The sequence below is a fragment of the Zootoca vivipara genome, chromosome 2 (assembly GCF_965207765.1).
Source record: "Zootoca vivipara chromosome 2, rZooViv2.hap1.1, whole genome shotgun sequence".
NCBI classification, from domain to species: domain Eukaryota; kingdom Metazoa; phylum Chordata; class Lepidosauria; order Squamata; family Lacertidae; genus Zootoca; species Zootoca vivipara.
Window position 1 is genome coordinate 52,690,107 of NC_142584.1, and position 17,294 is coordinate 52,707,400.

Genomic DNA, 17,294 nt, shown 5'->3' on the forward strand with positions numbered 1-17,294 from the left:
AGGGTTTTTTTATTTTAACTACGTCAGACCAACACGGCTACCTACCTGCAATCAATACATGGCAGCTTCTGAGTTGGTATTTTATTTTATTTATGTAATTTGTTAGTCGTGTTATCTTGACCAGGGCAACCCAAAGCAACTTACAACCAACCAATCAATTGACAGGTCGCTGAATGGAGCATAGTTCGCACCTTCCTCCGAACTGGCCAGCACACAGACCTCGAATGTGCTTCTCCCAGACAGTGCCATCCCTTCAGCCTAAAACACGCAGTTTGTCTACTGGAGGGGGCGGGAAGGGAAGGAGGTATAGGGCCTCCAGCCTCTTTATCTGACCCAGGCTACACCCTTCACTGACCCTGCTTTGCACTCCCAAGTGTTTTGGGCCTGGCTGGAAAGTGTCTTGTCTGGATGGAGGCTAATAAGGGGGATGTATGGAAACTAGCCTACTGTATAACATTTCTTGCTCCACCCACTTTTGGCTCTGGCCACGCCCACTGCTGACATTCGGAGCTCAGAAGCTTGAGCAGAAGGGAATGTGGTCCCAAGGCTGAAAAATGTTTCCCACCGCTAGCCTTAGTGTGCTAGAATCCCTTCATATCTGTCTCTGGGCTTCTCTTGAAGTGGTGCAGTTCTCCACAAGGATCTCTCCAGTACCTACACTTTCCAAAGTGCTAATTTCAAAACTGATTTTTTTTGGGGGGGGGTAGAATCTGGAGTTATTCTGGGTCAGGACTTGGCCTCAAAACTTATAAAATGCACACCAGAGGGATGTTTTCAGTGCCAGCCTTGGCCCTAGAAGAAGAATCCATCTGAGCATACAAATACTTTATTTTCCTCACCACTGAATTCTCATGGCCCCTTTTTGCTATATGGTTGCAAGCCATCCTATATAATAAAGTGCAAGTGTCTCTGCGTCCAGTATTCCCTGTGTCCCTGGGTTTGCGCTACTGCGCATGTGCCCCACGGACACAGGGACTGGACAAAGGCGGGACGTACACACACGTGCGCTCTCTCTCCCCCCCCCTCAACCCTCTGCCTCCTGTTCCACTGCGGTGGCGGACCAAGATGGCGGCTTCAGGGCCGCAGCGGCGGGAGCCCGATCCGGCTCCCCCGCCGCCGCAGGCCGTGGCCCCGGAGCCCGATGCCACCATCTTGGTCCACCACCGCCTCCTCCTGACAACCCTACCTGGCCCGTGGGAGGAGCGGCAGGGCCGCGGCCTTCCCTCCCTCTCTGCGCTCGGCCGCGGGACACGACGGGAGAGCGCTTTGTTTAATTGCGTTCCTGGCGCGCCCCGCGGCCGAGCGCAGAAAGGGAGGGAAGGCCACAGCCCCATCGCACCTCTAGCACCCGTTTTCTTAACGGGCTGAATGAGACTAGTATTTACATAAAGGCCACAAACTCTTCCACTGACATCATGTCCAGTTACCCTGGCAGCCTTCCAAATCTCCTGTCTCTGTTCACACCTCAGGGCAGGAGGGAAGGATAGTTCTCTTCCATTGCCAGCCTTGGCCCTTAACGACCCTCTATTGTTTCTTAATGGCCCTTGCTTAGCCAGGTTGTTTGGCATAGGCTAGCGCAGGAATTCCTCTCCAGCTTGTATTTCTCTCTTCATGTCCCAATTAGTCAGAATCCTGCCATTTACAGTCGTACCTTGGATCTCAAATGCCTTGGCTCCCAAACAAATGGCTCCCGAATGATTGAAACCCAGAAGTGAGTGTTCCGATTTTCAAATGGTTTTTGGAAGCTGAACGTCCGGCCCGGCTTCTGTGGCTTCCGATCAGCAGCAGGAGCTTCCTGCAGCCAATCAGAGGCCGTGCTTTGGTTTTGGAAGTCAAATGGACTTCCAGAATGGATTCCGTTCAACTTCCAAGGTACGATTGTATTAATTTCTAGGTTTAGGGAGGTTCCCACCCCCCAACCTATATAACATGTAGCAAGTGTTGGCAGTTATTGTTGGAGGAACAATATTCATTCAAAGAGAAGGAGTCTTTTGTCAGGGAGCAGGGCAGTCTCGAGCAGGTCGGCCGCCCTGGCGCTGAGGGGCGGAGATCGCTCCGGCGCCCCCGCCCTCGCAGGGTGCCTACTGGCCCGGCGCCCTTGCACACCGCGCCACTGGGGGTCTACCTAGAGCCGGTCCTGTCAGGGAGCTTAAATGAAGCAACTGTTGCAAGCTAGAAACTGCACCTTAAACATGCTAGTAACACACTAAGGAGATCTCTTGTGTGGCAAATGATTCAGGTCTAAACCCTACCATGGAAATTCATTTAAGAAACATTCTTCCACAATGACAGTGTTAATATAACAAAGCAAAAAACAACCACCCAATAAAAACAGCCAGCAGATAAAGCAGCACGATCAGCAATATTTTAAAATGCCTAAAATATCTTGAAAGCCTGGGAGGGTAAACTAGGTTTTGTGCTGTACCTAAAAGAAAGCAAAAATGGTGCCAGACAAGTCTTTGGAAAAGCATCCCATGGAAGAACACTCGGCTGAAAACATCCTTCTCTGGTTGTCACCCACTTTTCCACTAACAAGCTGGAAGGGCTACAGATTATGATTTCATGGTGTGAGCAGGTCCCTGGGTCTGAATAAAAGGCAGTCATCATGCCCAGCAACATTAATGTGTCAAGGGGAGCAGAGCCCACACTACACGGAGCAGTTCTCCAACAATTTAGCAGTAGGAGAAGGATGTATTATGATCTAGCCCATATAGACTAGGACCAAGATAATCTTAGCCTGGAGAAGCACGGCAGGTGTCACATGCAGGAGGTCTCATCTTCTTATGATACCCAAAGCATTGTAAGGTAAAACATGTGTGGAAGACATTTGGAGAGATAACCTATGTTTATATACTAATGCCAGCAGTCTCCAAGCCCAGGTGGGCAAGCTGGAGTGTTGGGTGTTAAGAGGAGAGCATAAATATACAGTAGGAAGCGTAATTAAACATGGTAAAATGGAAAGAAGCAGTGGGACATGGGAAGGGCATTCTGAAGGTGGTGTTGCAAAATGGGCATAAGAGTCCAAGAAACCAGAAATTCCAATAGGGCCACATTGCTCCACAAAATTGCTGTGGGTGGTGATACAGGACTCCCAAGTCTTGTCCAAATGGGGAAAAAGAACACACTTCAGCAAAAGAAATGCAAGCAGAAACTGGTGCACATTGCTAAAAACATAAAGAGCAGCAACATGCTTTTTAAAAAATTACACTAGCAGTAAGAGACCAACTAGGCAGGAGATTGGACCTTTAGATAAGAAGGAAGTCAAAGATATGGTCAAGGGTGAAAATGAGTTTACAAGGAAGATGAATGAATTATTTGCATCTGTGGGTCAGAAGACGTAGGTCAGAGCCCTATGCCTGAACTTGCTTTCTTGAGAACAAGAGCAGAGGAGCAGGGGCAAATAGTAATGGCAAGAAACAAAGTGCTGGGCCTTGTTGATAAATTAAAAAAACTGACAAATCACTGGGTCTGGGTGGGCTAATTTACTTCCCTGTAGTTCTTCCCCTCGGCCAGGTGTGGGTAGCGGTGCACCAGCTGAATCTTTGTCTGGCGTCTATTAGATCAAAACTTCAGGACCTGCTGTGGGCTTAACTTTTGACATTCACTTTGCTTTATCCATTAGGCTTTGGACAAATAAAATTTAGTCTGCTTTCCACTGAAACTGGAAGAGGGGGAGAGAATAATTCATCAACTGCAGCATGGGATTCAAAGATCTTTTCGTCATGCCTTTGTTGTGAGAAAGCCACATTTTTACAGGGCTTAAAACCAAAATATTTTGTCCCTGAGTGTCATAGGCAGCTGCCAGACTGTCAGTATTTTGCATTCCAGCAAATTCAAGCTACATAAATAAAGTGGATTTGGTACATTCTCATGACCCTGAGCAGGGAGGTGGGGAGGATCAGAATTTCTGCAATAAGTAAATATTATGATTATTATGGTATCTCGTTTATGAAGTCACTAAAATTTACTAAGTGCTGTGCTGTGATTAAAAAACCAAGGCAACCCCTGTCTTCAGACTTACAGTCTAGTAAGAGTGACACAAAAAGGAAAAGGAATGAGGCTTGAAGAGAAAAGTTGTGCAAACTTCGTCAGTATTAATTCTTAAAGTTACATAGTTCTTATAATGACCAGGTTGAATGGAAATAGTTCATGGAGGATAAGAGTTGAGTGGAAGCTGGTCTCTGAGTTGTGCCATTTGAGTGAACCCCCAGCCCTACCTCTTTATCAGCAGCCAGTTAGAAGGGTTGCAGTCAAAAGAGCTTGAGTGCCCCTCAACATTTTTTTTATGGTGCGTTCACAACAATTTGTTCTCATTATGCTATTGGAGTAGTCATAAACAATCCTGATTTCAATACCGTTTATGTCTGCAGAGGCTTTGCAGCAGTAATACTGCTTCATTTCCGATCAGTGAATAGCTTGTAACTTTCTGCTGAAATCATATAACTTTTCATGCCGCAAATCTTCTGGTGTTTTTGTGTGTAGAAGGGGTTGTTGCTTTTGTTGTGTTACAATGCTTTTTATGGTGGTTACTCAGTGGTACACAGTACTGGCACCTTCCCCCCCAAAAGAAAACAATCTCATGAGCGTGTGCATGCATGGCTGGGGGGCAATGCAGGTACAGTGTGGCTTAGCTGCTATGAGGGGAAGGGACAGGACAGGTGGCTGACTGTCTGGCTCATAAGGTGGCAGACATTTTGAGGGGCTCCGTGATGCACCCCCTGTGAAAAGGGGTGGCGGTGGTGGAAGGCAGGTCACCATGAACCTGGTGAGCACCGGCATCATTTTTCCTGGGGGGGGGGGAGCACTGGTTATAACCCCTTCAGATAGCAATGGTGTGGTAAGCATTGAATAAGCATCACAGAACAAACAAACAAAGTATTGTGTTAAATACACTTGCAATAAAGCAGTCCGTAAAGGCCCTGAGACCGCATTCTAATGCAATGCTTGGTGTTTTATATTTGGTAAAAGCACAATGGTGAGCTGAAAGCCCCTGATTCAATGTCATAGGTAGCCTTAGGGCTCGTCCACACATTGGCTTGTCCTGCCACTTTCCCCCAGGGAAAACCTGCTGTTTACCGCTGAATCAGAGCAAACGTAAGTCAGGGGTTTTTCTGGATTGATGTTAGCTCTGATTCAGTGGTAACCAGTGGGTTTTCCAGGGAAAGGATCAAGGCAAATGGAAATCTGGTCAGACTCGTGCTTTCTAGGCGCTCAGACAAGCCACTTTTCAGTCTGATCTCCCTCATTCTCGCCTGCTGTTATGTTGGCAAAATGAACCAAACCTACCTTTTAAAGCAGCTGTAGAGGTTGCATCATGTGAGCACTTAGGGTAAGTGAAATAAAAAGGATAAGTATCATTATGGAGGTCGTATGACTTAAATGCTAAATATCTTCAGCAGTTGATTGAGTATTAAAGGAACATAATTGTTCTTGTGACACCAGGTGACCTTGGGGCAGTCACACTCTCCTCAGCCTAGCCTACCTCACAAGGTTGTTGTGAGGATAAAATGGAGAAGGAGGTGAACTGTGTCCTCCCCCCTGAGCTCCTGGGAGGAAAGGGGGAGTATAAATGTGATGATGATAATGGGAAAGTCTGTGATTTACAGGACAAAATAAACCAAAGTCACTGTGAAAGCTAACATTGACGTCATGTGTATTTCTGTCTTTTTCACTTTCCTTTTGAAGAGGTCCCTTGCCAGAACATGACTGGGATGGGATACAGCGGCCCACATGCATCACAAGATCTTTCGTGCTGATATAATAGCCTACAACTGTCTCCTCACACCTGTTTTACATGTCACTTGACACCTCAGTGAAGCTTTCCCTACTAGAAAAATATATATATTGATAGTTATATGTGGCAAGGAAAATCTCCGTCAGAAGAACACGGCGATGGCAGGCTAATCCTGTTATGGTCCAATTATTCCAGCTGCTGATATGTCAGGGCTAATGCCAGCATAACCTGAGTGCCATCCTTTGCACCACCAGTAGCAGCTCCACAGTTTGGAGACAGCAGCGTTGGGCAAGATGTCCTCAGCTGGCTCCCATCCCCGAGTCTGTCCACCCCCCTCTTGCCATTGGCATTACTGTCTCCCTCTGAGCCCAGTCCATACCACTGCCCATAAGCAGAGGGCAGGGCACACAAGGGTGCGCTAGTCCTACTTGTTGATATCACTGCTTGGCTCAGCCCCACTAAAGCCTTGGAGACAACAGTGAATAGGCAGAAACAGCAAGGAAGAGGTGGCTCTGGGTGTCAGCCATGGGCCTCACCAGATGCCCAGCTATCTATATCTGACTATATTGCATCAGAGAGGTTCCCAGGCTCTATTGTGAAAACTCTGCCTTCTATATGACTGGGATATAATTTATAAACCAGAGAAAGAGACCCTTTCTTTTCCAGCGCGTAACCTTCTCTCGTTAATAAGTCATCCTTTCCGTTTAATTATATATTTCACTATCAGAAAGAGTTGCCAGCATTATTGTTGTAGCCAATGAAAATTGTGGATGTAAGTAATGTTGGCCTTATTCATTTCCGTGTGTCTACTCTGAGTGGGACTTAATGGGTTACAAAACAAAGTATCTGATTAACAGTTTGATCTTAGACATATCGGCTTGGAGGTCAGTCACGTTGAGCTAAATGGCACTTATTCCCACTTATAGAATTAGAGCAGGCATGTCCAAACTTATAGAATTAGAGCAGGCATGTCCAAACTGGTCCCCTTAGATAGGGATCATGGGAGTTGTAGGCCAAAACATCTGGAGGGCCGCAGTTTGGGGATGCCTGAATTAGAGCATAAGGGTATTATTAACCCCTTCTCCTGTTCCCTTTACTTACATTGTGAAAAAGTAAAATAGTGCAGCAATACACTTCACACCTGCCTGCCTTTATATCCTGGCTTAGGTCCAGATGTCCTGGCCTTGTATGTTGTGACATGGCCTGAAAACCACTGATAGATGCCTGAGCGTTAAAATAGATGTGACCTGAATATAAACCATAGCTACTATTTGTGTCAATCAGTCCTGATGTCATTGCACGCAGCCATAGCATGTCATGTAACATATTGCTCATAGTGCTATTCTGGGGTGTGCATGCACAAGTGGCGTTTGTAGTCTCCTGCACTCAGGAATATCATGTTTCTCAGAGGCCACATTCAATTCATCTGCAGATAATGTTACACAGTTCTCAGAATATCCCAACTGCCTGTGGAATTGAAAATTGTATGTAAGCCACTTTCCACCAGTACAAGTTTCCAAATATTTGTAGGAAATTTGTACAGTATTTTGATTATTTATATGGTCCATAAAACTTCTCTGTTTTAAAGGCCTAGTTAAAAGTTCAGTGACTTCTTATTTCATTGTCAACTAGCTGGCCCTGCCATGCATTGCTGTGGCTTAGCCTGTTAAATAGGTCCTCAGAGTCCCCCTTCAGACTCCCCTGTTGACCCCACTGTGGATTAGTCTGAGTCCCCCTTCAGACTCCTCCCCCCACCATCCCTGTGATCGGCCCTACCCTGTCCCGCTACCCTGTCCCGACCCATGACCTTTCCCGCCCTCTCCTCCCCCATCCCCCACCCAGGGGAGCCCCCACCTCTATCCGGCCTAGTCTACAAACCTCTACTCGGCCTAGTCTGCAAAGGGGAGCCAAATTGCTGTGGAGTGGGAAGCTTTCCTACCTGCAATATTAGTGTAGCAGCCGCTAGAGGCCGCTGTTGTGCAAGGTCTCCTGATTCTATTTCCCAGCATGCACTTTAGAGTGAGTTGTGTGCTTTGGAATATGGGTTTTTGGGGGTTTTACGTGGCCCAGGTGTGACATTTGTCTTTGAAAACAGTACGGGCTTGCTCTTCCAGCCGCATTTGACTTGTGTTAAAATTTGAACGCAATTGGTCAAGCGGTTTTGTTGAACATTGGAGAGGAATACACATGCCCAGTTTACATTTTTATATAGATAGATAATTCAAGGGTGCTTCCAAGCAGGGTTTTTTATTGCCTTCTTTATGGTTCATTATGGGGGTTTTCACAGGGCTCCAAAAAACACCATTATCTTTTTGAAAGTATCCCATGCCGGTGTCAGGAATGCTTTGATGGTGTTTCCTCCTTGGCAGGGGGTTGGACTGGATGGCCCTTGTGGTCTCTTCCAATTCTATGATTCTATGACCCCTCCTTCCAGTCACTTATTTTCTCCTAACAGATAGTTCAACTTTTACGAAAATCTGAAACAGCACCAGAAAAGAATCTGGTTGTGAAGTGGTGGGTTCTTTTTTTGCACTTTTATCCCTCAGGTTTTGGTGGGCATGGTTTTGACAGTAACATTCTTTTTCTTCTTCTCTCCCCCCCCCCCTTTACACCACTTTTTATTGAACGAGAGCGGAATTACTAAACCATACCCGACTGGTATGACCCACAATAGCCTACCATAAGGCTGACTAGAATTCTCTTTTTTTAAAAAAATTAAATTATTTTTACATAAAGTTATACACAATAACCATATCCACGGTTTGTTTGTTTTCCTGGGGGGTACGCAGGGGTATGCATACCCCTAAACATTTTGTGAATTTTTGTACTTTTGCCCATTTACTGTATTTATTTTTCCTGATTTGAACTATAAAATGGTGGTTTTCTTGAGTCAAAATGAGAGTACCCCTAAACATTTTTAAAATAAAAAACCACTGACTACCTCCATTCCAAAACATAAAAATAAAAAAGGTTCCTTCGAACCTTCAGACCTCCTTCCCTCCCTCCATGGGTTCCGTTTCTAAAGATTTATTCCTTTCCCCCTGAATCTTTTTACCGTTATCAATCTATTATAGTAACCAAAGTAGTAACCAAAGTTCATTTCACTTTACAAGTTTCACTGTATTCCTGCCAATGGTTTCACCTGTCCGGAGTGGTCTTTTACATATATTTAAAAAATTATTCCAATCTTTTAAAAATACCTGGTCTTCCTGGTTTCTGATCTTTCCCGTCAGTATTGCCACTTCTGCATATTCCAACAGTTTGGTCTGCCATTTGACAGTGACATTCTTGCAAGGCTGCCTGGCAGCTATAATCTGTAAGGAATGCAAACAGGCCAAGTCCCTCTCCCCCTACCACCTCCGGTTTCCCCTGCCCCCAACCGACACTCAACATTCTGCAGCTCCCAGTGACCACTGAGCATGATCAGTCCTCACTGGACAGCTTTTTGGAGAGGGGGGTGCCCACTCTTGGTTGCTATTGGTTTCTTTAAAAAAAAAAAAACTTCTGTGAACATGTTAACCTCTCATTTCTTGGAAGTCCCATTGGACTCAGTTTCTGCTGGCATCTACCATCTTGAGCCTGAGGTCCCAGAGAAACTCAGCATCACCAGCAATCCTAAATAGCCCCCTGTTCCTGCAGTGCCTTCTGACGAGAGAACTGACACATTGCCTGGGCTTGTTAATAGCAGGGCCATGGGAGTGGAGCAGATGACAAGGTATCCAGGATCTTCAGGGCCATCAGCAAGGTGCACAGCTACAGTAGCTGCCTGAGGCTTCCATTTACATGAGACTACTCAAGAGGAAGGAGGAACCCATGCATGTGCTCACCTAGATCACAGTGGTTGTAGTGGTGTGAAACACTGCAATGCTGGGGTGGTGTAGCTATGGGAGTCCAAGCAAGGTGCTGTAGCAAGTGTATCCCAATACAGTAGCTTCTTAAGTATGCTGGGTGCTGGAGTTAGGCCCAGCGGGCATTGACTGAGTTTTCTGTTAAAGGGAATGAGAGAGGTGCCTCTGAGCTATAAAAGGAATATCCTTGGGAGTCATGTTGGCAGATTACTACAACAACACCAACTGGGTTAGGATTAGTACAGCATAGACAGTTGAATGATTCACTACTCCTTCGCCAATGTTTACTTACCCACTTCACACATTGAGGTAGGCTTCAGAGTCACTAGAGACTGAGATTTATTGCACAAGAGAAACACTTGTAGATGTAAATAAAACATGAAATGCATTCCAATCATTTGTTGAATGGTGTATGTTTCTGCAAATCCACCCAGAGTGGCTGGGGCAACCCAGCCAGATGGATAGGGTATAAACAATACAACAACAACAACAACAACAACAACAACAACTCACCTCAGTAATATCTTTCTTACATCCACAAACATCACATTCTAGCAGGGTTGTTTGTGAACTGTCACAGAGGTACGCCATGTTCACTGAAATGTGAGTTCAGCATCTAAAAATACCGCAGATCTTTACAGTCCAATGCTTGGGACACTCACCATGCAAGCATTTACTAAGGAAACAGAAAGGCAACAGCATGTTTCCATGGAAACATTACATTAAAATGAATCAGTGGTATCAGGTTCACAGGGCATGAAACAGAAGGCCTGAGAAATGATAATTAGAACAAAAACCAACAGAAGATTTGTTGACCCTTGAGTACAGTACTGAAACAGCTTGGTCCTAATCAATATGTTTGCTACACCTGGATAATCCTTTCTATATTCTACCAACTCCCTCTCTTTCTTATATTATGTTATAGAATCATATATAAAATAAAGGGGAGTTCTGTATGGATTTTTCATACAGCTTGGTGTACAACCTAGCAAAAGATATTATGTTCCATGTTTGGATCTAGTAACCATGAGGTCATGAGAGGGACCCATGGATGGTTCCCCATGAGGCAATATAGTGCTTTGTCTGAAAAAAATATTAATCACCCCTTAAACGGCCCAGGACCACAATACCTCAAGGGTTGCCTCTCCTCGTATGAACCAATCTGGACCCTGCAATCATCATCTGAGGCCCTTATTTGGGTGCCTTCTCCACAGGAAGTCCAGAAGGTGACAATATGAGAATGAGCCTTTTCTGCAGTGGGTCCTTGTTTGTGGAATGCTCTCCCCAAATAGGCCCACCTGGTGCCTTCATTACATATCTTTAGGCACAAGGTGAAAACGCTTCTCTATAATGGGGGTACAGGACTTACTCCGCAACCCAGCTCGTCGGGGTGCCACTCCCCACGGGTGCCTCCAGTCAGAAAAGAAGGAGTCTCCAGCCAAGTTACAGAAGCCAATCAGCGGTCAGTAGACCTGGTCATTATTTGTTGCAACAAAGGTTCAAATGCAAAAAGAGAAAGAACCAAGAGCATGGGGCTACACAAACTTTTGAAACTTTCCCAGCTTTCCCAAAATACATCACTCACACCATCATGAAAACGTCATGAAAGAGGAGTGGTTGGCATGCAGAAACATGAAGCTGTCGCCCACCCCAGTCAATCATTCCAGTTCCCAACGCCTTTTAACCACCCTCTTCCCCAAAGAACAATAAAAGTATTTACACATCCCCCTAGCTGCAAGGCTTTCCTGCACTTCTCCTTTGAAAGCACCGGGATTCAATCCACCATCCCAATGGGTTTTTTGGCTGCTTAAACAAATCTATGGCCCTTTAAATGTGCCTTTGCAAGGGGGTTATTGGTTTGTTCTTGTTTTTATTTTATTATGTATTTTGTTTTCTTATTTTGTATTTTATGTTGTGAACTCTCCTGTGATGAAGAAGAAGAAGAAGAAGAAGAAGAAGAAGAAGAAGAAGAAGAAGAAGAAGAAGAAGAAGAAGAAGAAGAAGACTGTCTCATTCATTCATGTATAGCGCACATTCTACTTTCACATTTCCTTCATTTAACTTCAGGGTTAGGCACCTCCATTCGCAGCTATGCTACTGAGGGGCATCAAAACACTGTTTGTGGCGTGTGAGGGTTGGTTCTGACACAATCCGATGTGGGGGGCAGAGACTTTTTTACTTGAACCACTAAAAACTTGAATTACTGTACAGTACGTAGTTCATTCTCTTCTGCTGGGTACCAGCTCTCACCACGAGGGGGCAATAAAGACATGGACTGAGAGGGCAGGGAAACACGCAAAATGAGCTCCTTCATGTTCACATCATGAACATGCCACCAACCATAGATGTCTTTATTTTTCTCTGCCTGCTTCCATGAAACTGACCTCCTGGACTTTAACTGGCCCGACCCACTGCCTATGCTGGGTAGAGTGGTATGGAGAAAGGGCTAGACAGCAGGTTTTTTCCCTTCTCCCTTCACCCTATTTGTGAGTTTGTTGTCCTGCAATGAGGGAGAGGAAGGAGAACTAGCAGGACTATAAGCTGTAAGGACCTCCAGTGGCCATAGCTGCCAAGTTATCCCTTTTTTAAAGGGATTTTCCCTTATGCTGAATAAGCTTCCTCGCGAGAAAAGGGAAAACTTGGCAGCTATGCCAGTGGCAAGGCCATGAGATGGATTGATGACATCTCTCAGCCTCGGTGGGTGGGGCAGTGTAAAACCCATGCCACCCTGGAAATAGTGAGTAATGTGGGAGAGGCTTCCTCTCTTTGCTAACCGTCATGAGAAGAGAGGCACAGGTCAAACACCCACAGCTTTAAATGAATGGCAGAGACAATGAGCACATATTGCAGAGAGGCAACAGCACCTACCCACACCGCCCCCCAAGGGTGGTCCTGTGGGATGGTCACAGCTGGAATATATATTCCAGTGTGATATTGGCTTCTGGTTCCCAGGCCTTCATGCTAGCAACAGCAGCCCAAGTCCGCATGAACTGTGATACATAACATAGCATACTTGGGCATGCTGCACTAAGGTCTTTTTGGGTTAGGTGCTAACTGGCTATTAGGCGCTGGGTGTTTGCGTGACACTATATAGCAGATAGGTGTGCTATAGCTTCCAAACAAACAAACAAATATTTAGAGTACCTGTCCCTCCACCCTTCAGCCAAACAGGCTCCCAAAGCAGCCTACATACAGTCAAAATCTATGCTGCCTTAGGGGTCAGCACTCCTATGCTTTTTATCAGCTTTCTCTGTCACATATACAAATGGTGTCTAGAAGAAAAAGGAAATTAAAGGCATTATTATCGTTTATCAGCAATGTTCACACACACCATTTATAATCAGCATCTTTACCAGAGCCCTTGCCCAGTGCCATTGCAACTACGGTATATTTTTTTGCAAGGGAGGGGTGCAGTGATTTCCACTGTTAGGAACGACAGCTGCATTAGGGGATTCCTGGTCTTCATTACACCCTCTTTGCCTCTCTCCCAACCCTGCTTTACCCACCATATGACCAGAGGAACTGTACATATTTGTCGGCCTTTCTTAGCTGGACTTGTCACAAAATGCCCCCTTCTTATCTTGTGCTGTAATGCTCTGATTCTTGATTCTGACCTCAGAGCACCCCATAGGTCTATGGCTTTTTTCCAACTTCCTTAGTCCCCTAATCTTGCTCTCTTTCAGTTATGATGAAAGCAGGAAAGCCAGTAGGTTGAATGTGAACTCGTCCCCTTTCTGATTCTTTCTCTCACTCTCCTCCCCAGCAGCTAAGCTGGATCCTTAAAGCTCTGCCCCACATAAGGTCATCCACCATCTTCAGCCTTCTCCCTTCCCATAACTACATGCTGATCTGGGCAATGTGAGTGGGTGGCCTGTATAAGGTCTTATTAAACTTTTGTACTCTGCATTTTTGGAAGGGCATGCTAAACCTCAAAAGCAGCTTTTATGCTTAAACTGTTTTATCTTTTCCGAAATAAGCAAGCACATTAATATGGGTTTCTTATTGATCAGTGCTAAATCACTCCAAGTTAGGAAGGTCATCACTATCAAGGCTGGCCCTAGAACAACAGTGGGTCTCATAACGACCTGCCACTACTCCTCATTTGGCCTGCAAGCCTGTTTTGCCCAAGCTACACCCTCCTGCCCCCCACAACTGAGCCGAAAGGGGCAGGGTTGCAGACACCAACCACCAACTGATTAGTGGCACCCACAAAACTGCACACACAGTAGAATCATAGAATCGTAGAGTTGGAAGAGACCACGAGGGCCATCCAGTCCAACCCCCTGCAAAGCAGGAAACACCATCAAAGCATTCTTGACATATGGCTGTCAAGCCTCTGCTTAAAGACCTCCAAAGAAGGAGACTCCACCACACTCCTTGGTTGCAAATTTCACTGTCGAACAGCTCTTACTGTCAGGAAGTTCTTCCTAATGCTTAGGTGGAATCTTCTTTCTTGTAGCTTGAATCCATTGCTCCTTGTCCGCTTCTCTCGAGCAGCAGAAAACAACCTTTCACCCTCTTCTATAAGACATCCTTTTATATATTTGAACATGGCTATCATATCACCCCTTAACCTTCTCTTCTCCAGGCTAAACATACCCAGCTCCCTAAGCCGTTCCTCATAAGGCATTGTTTACAGGCCTTTGACCATTTTGGTTGCCTTCCTCTGGACATGTTCCAGCTTGTCAGTATCCTTCTTGAACTGTGGTGCCCAGAACTGGACACAGTATTCCAGGTGAGGTCTGATCAGTGGTACTATTACTTCCCTTGATCTAGATGCTATACTCCTATTGATGCAGCCCAGAATTGCATTGGCTTTTTTAGCTGCTGCATCACACTGCTGACTCATGTCAAGTTTGTGGTCTACCAAGACTCCTAGATCCTTTTCACATGTACTGCTCTCAAGCCAGGCGTCACCTGTATTTGTGCCTTTTATTGTTGTTGTTGTTGTTGTTGTTGTTGTTGTTGTTGTTGTTGTTGTTGTTGTTATTACCCAAGTGTAGTACTTTACATTTCTCCCTGTTAAAATTCATCTTGTTTGCTTTGGCCCAGTTGTCTAATCTGTTAAGGTCATTTTGAAGTGTTATCCTGTCCTCTGGGGTATTAGCTACCCCTCCCAATTTGGTGTCATCTGCAAACTTGCTCAGGATGCCCTCAAGCCCATCATCAGTTTTGAAAAGTGTTGATGACCAGCTGATCGTTGAGGCGTGCAAAAGCGCTGTGCACAGGGCTTTGCAAGCACCCAAGATCACCTGATCCTTAGTGCCTGCAAAGCTCCGCACTTTGCATGCTCAGTATACAAAGTAATCACTGAAGCTTGCAAAGCATTGTGCCCTGAGGCATACAATTCAATTTCAAACCATGTGGGCAAAAGCAAGTCATTGCGACTTCAGGTGATTGACAGGTAGAGGGCCTCACCCACCTGTCAAACCTGGCCTGTGGGACATGGGGTGGAGTAGATGAAGATGTGTCTTGCTGGTGGGATCCAGTTTTCCCTCCCTGCCCTATAAAGAGGTACCGAGAGACACGTGCCTCATGCAGTGGGCAGAGACAATGACATTCTGGAGAATGTCACAGGGAACTACCTGATGAGCAATGACCCATCCCCAAACTCTAGGTCCTCCTTGCCAAATCACAGCATCGCATCATCAACATCTCATGGAATACTGTATCAAAGGTCACAGGTAAAGGTGGAACAGGATTACGAGGGTGCAGTGCCTCTTATCAGACTCTGGGTGGAGATAATCAGTCTGGGCCTTAAACACAGTCGGTGCCATAGCCAGACTGTGAAAACCAGATTGGGATGGGCTTGAATTGCTAATGCTAATGTGTGCATTAGTTTTCAGAGGAAAGGTAATCATCATCAAGGTTAGCTAGGTCATAGCTGCCAAGTTTTCCCTTTTCTCACGAGGAAGCCTATTCAGCATAAGGGAATTTCCCTTAAAAAAAGGGATAACTTGGCAGCTATGGCTAGGCTTGAGGTAAGATTGGAATCCAGGGAAGTAGGCTGAAGCCGAGGGATAAAGGACAGGGAAGGCATGAGCTGAAGGCAAGAACCAATTTTCCCAGCTAATTTCACCTGCAAGTGAGTTGGCAGCATTCCCCACCCACCCAAAGATGCCAGCACAGCTACAGGAAGGCATTTCACCATTTGGTCAATGTTGAAAACATTCCCCACTCCCAGCCCTACCTACAATAGTTACGTAGGATTAATCTCACTTGCAGCTTAGTGGGTAAGCTGTCATCTAAATAAGCTATGATATGTGAACATGGATGACTCAGGATGCTGCAGCATGATCTGAACATTTACACCACTCATGGTCGTGGAAGGATTGCACAAGAAACATTTTATTTGTACAGGGTTGTCTCAAGATACATCAGATCAAGCCTGACAAAACTCAGATACTCGTTTGGACTTTATTCACAATTTCCCCCAAGTAATTCACCACATTCATGGTAACTACTATTCTTCTGTTTCATCAATTGGATGTAATTACTTCAAATGTAATTACTTTTCTTTTCTGCTGGTTTTCCCCATGCTGCATTACACACACACACTTTGCTATCACATTTTCTTTCGCAATTGAGACAAATGGGACTGCTAAGTTAAATCCATGTGCAGAAGATCACAGCCCTATGATATTTTGGGGGACCTGCCTTCACCTCCCTCGTGGGATATAAGCTTGCCAGCCTTATTTTTCTGAGCAAAGGCTCTGTGCCTTCGATTAGTAGTATGACGGGCATCTGTCAATAGAAGAAACTTTCCCTCCATCACTGCATCTCTATACAGAGGGAAATGTTCATTTATTTATTCCTGCATCTTTAAAAGGCAACCATACAGCATGGAAGTTTGAAAACCTCCCAGCAGAATCTAAAACAGGCAGCATTGAACTTGTGTAATAGTGCAAACATTTTTAAAGCCACGTACTTAAGTAAAGGGTGATCCTATGCCTATCATCCCAATAGCATTTCAGTTATGGAAATGCCTCTCTCTGAAGGTTAAACTGGTGCCAACACTGCATAACTTTAAGGGCCAGCTAAATATCTGTTTGTACAGCCCTTTTAAGTTAACCCATTGAATAAACATACATGTTTAAGTTTTACATTTTGTATGATTCTTTCTTGTCTTTATACTTGCAACCCCCTTAGATTTTGGACAAAAGGTAGTACAGTATGTAAGTCTGATAGACAGACAGATAAACACAGTACCATATCAACTTGAAGATACGTAGTTGCTAAAGTTTAACACCAGCAAGAAGGTATATTCTGTCTCCTATGACGCCACATTACACTTGTAACCTGTGATTGTATCTAATCTGTGAGCTGGATTGCAAGCCGTGTGTGCGTCAGGGAGCCAGATATATTTGAGCAAAAGAAAGCTGTATAATTCTGTAGTAGCAAGAGGTTGCAATGCACAAAGGTACAATCTTATGGAAGTCTACTTTCAGTGGACTTCTTGTGCAGCAGAGGTTTACTCTGTAGGGGGTGTGAACACAAATGAAGCCCAGTATGTATGGTTTATAGTCAGGGCTGGTGCTGTTGTTAGGCCGACTGCTTAGGGTGCAGACTTCAGAGGAGTGCAGAGTACTGACCTTTGAGAGGCACAGTTTATTCAGATTAGCTTTTGGTATATCTTATAAATTTTTGATAATATTTGACTTTTATTTTATATTTTGAAGAATTTTATCATTTATACCAGACATCTGTTTTTC